This window comes from Mesocricetus auratus, unplaced genomic scaffold, assembly GCF_017639785.1.
Source record: "Mesocricetus auratus isolate SY011 unplaced genomic scaffold, BCM_Maur_2.0 Super-Scaffold_100026, whole genome shotgun sequence".
NCBI classification, from domain to species: domain Eukaryota; kingdom Metazoa; phylum Chordata; class Mammalia; order Rodentia; family Cricetidae; genus Mesocricetus; species Mesocricetus auratus.
This window is the reverse complement of record NW_024429207.1, coordinates 17,492,930-17,495,391: the sequence shown is the minus strand read 5'-3', so window position 1 is coordinate 17,495,391 and position 2,462 is coordinate 17,492,930. Positions and strand designations below refer to the sequence as shown.

At 41.9% G+C, this 2,462-nt stretch overlaps 1 pseudogene; it reads right to left on the bottom strand.

Moving 5' to 3' along the window:
• Positions 1-473: 473 nt before the first annotated feature.
• On the bottom strand, positions 474-869 carry LOC101844438 (annotated as a pseudogene).
• Positions 870-2,462: the final 1,593 nt, after the last annotated feature.

Below are 2,462 nucleotides of genomic sequence, written 5' to 3'. Positions count from 1 at the left end.
ACCTACAGGATGGAACACAGAGTGCAAGTCTGAGGATGGAATGGTTAAATATTACCTTTTTAAAAAGCTATATTTTAATTATTGTTTTAATTGTACAAGTTAGTGGAGCAGGCTAACTCTCCTGTTTTGATGATTACACACTGATGAATTATATTGACTGTGTTGTAGCAATAGAAGTCAGCTTGTGAGAAAGGGTGGTGTAGCCCTATGCATTTAGAAATGTTTAGCGTGATGTACTGGCTCATGCGTTTAATTCCAGTAGACAGAGGCAGAGGCAAGAGGATCCAGGCCAGCCAGGACTACATAGTGAGACCCTGTCTCCAACAAACAAACAAGGAAATATTTATCTTCTAAAGGAGGCGCAACCCAAGAAAACAGAGTACCCAATGGGTGAGGTGGAAGAGAGACTTGACTCATATTTCCTTTTTTAATTTTTAGTGATGGAAACAAAAATATTCCTAAAAGTGAAGCTTCTAGGGAAACCATTTGTTCTTCCCTGTCTTGTATTGTTCCTCAAACTTGACCTTGGCCTCCCACCTGACCTTGTATTTCAGGGCTGGGCCTCTAAAGACATCCTTATTAACAACAGTTTTGTCCAAGGGGATATCTGCAGAGTACCCTGTAGTAATGAGGTGACTGTAGTTATAAACTTTCACAAACGACTTGATTTATGATCTCTTGGTGATTTTCTTCTTGCCCTTAGCAGCTGTCACTTTGTGGCAATGGCGGTCAATTCCAGCCACCAGGGCGTGACTGTAAGGGCGATCTGAGATGCTGTCATCAATGTTCTTCACAAGGATGGATTTGGGTCTAGGATAGTATCCAGCCGGGACCAGTATCACTTTCCCGCGTCTCATAAATTTGCCCATTTCAACAGCAAGCAGTCGGCACCAGCATACAGGAAAGAAGGACAATTCTGCTAACCTTTCACCTTGAGGGACGGGGGCTTCACTTTCCAGTCAGTTTTTCTTGTTCAGTTTCTGTATGCCTCGCGATTAGACATAAAAGACTAACTTCTGTGTTTAGCAACTAACAGATACAGTGAAGTGTCTGAGTGAGTGAGAGGAGACACATGTCCTCTTCATTGAGCTGGAAGCAACAGGGATCATGAACTTCTCACTTCCCTTGATGGCTAAAGCAAAGGGTGCAGCTGAAATATCGTAATTTTAAGGAGAAGGAACAATTTGTTGGCAGAAATAAATAATACAAGGTTGAAAAATGTGCTGCAACTTTGTGCTTCATTTATGTGTGCATGTGTGTGTGTGTGTGTGTGAGAGAGAGAGAGAGAGAGAGAGAGAGAGAGAGAGAGACTCTGTCATAATCCTAAACTATCAATAAAGTAAATCTTTCTGTTTTAAATGGCAGAGATGACTTGAACTCAGAGTCCTTATATGGCATGCATTTTTCTAAAATCATGGCCTGGGATGTTGCTTAGTAGTAGAGAGATGCCATAGCTGCTCCTTCCACCCATCCACCCTCCCAAGTTGAATGGGTGTTGACTGGAGTGGTCAGCATTTGCTGAAGGGCAAGGAAACTTAGGCTTGAGTAACACCTGATGAAGAACCAAAGACTGAGCCAAGAGGTACAGACTTATTCTTTACCAGTCATGCTTTTGCTCAAGGTATGACAATTGCCCTCTTGTTAGGCACACCAGCTTCTTTCTCCCAGCCCATTCCTACAAATGTGCACCTGTGACTCTTTGAAGAGGATGCCCCATGTCTTGGAAGATCATTACAAGTCTATGTCTTCTCCAAAGCTAACTCAGGTGCCATCCACTCTCCTGTCTCCCTTCCTAGCTGTGAACTCATTGGTTAGGCACGCGTCCTCTTGCCCTTTACCATTTAACCCTGATGCAGGAATCGCCACAGGTAGGAACCGGTTCACATCGAATGGCTGATTGTCTGTATCTCCTGTTGCCAGAGAGTGATCAAAATGAAATAAATAGCACGCTGGGCTGTTTGTCTTGCATTTTGGAGAAATGCTATTGCTTACTCTAATTGAAAAGCAAAAGTTAAAGATGCATGCAACCTATTTTCTTTTGAAGGGAAATTTGTCTTGCTGTTTTATGTGCATGGGTAAAATGTGCTCATAAAGCAATCTGTTTGGAGAACAGAAAAACGTTTCAGGGAATTTTCTGGGAAATAGCTTCTTTGTGTTGTTATTGACTTATTCTGTAAAGATGATGGGGAAGGCAAGAGATACAGATGAAGACAAAAGTTCCAACTCTGTGCATAGAAGCAGAGTAGCCACACAAGAATGTGTCCTTAGGGAAGATGGATGTGCATTTCAGCAGTGCCTTAAACTATTACTCTTAAATATCTGCGGTAAGAGCAGGGGAGAAAAGTTTTCTGGGAAAAGCAAATTCTAGTTAATAATTTAAAGAAAGATGCTGCATTCCTGTAGTAATGATTTAGGACTTATGTTTAGCTAAAGTGCTGGCAAACACGCTTATGTGTGTGTGT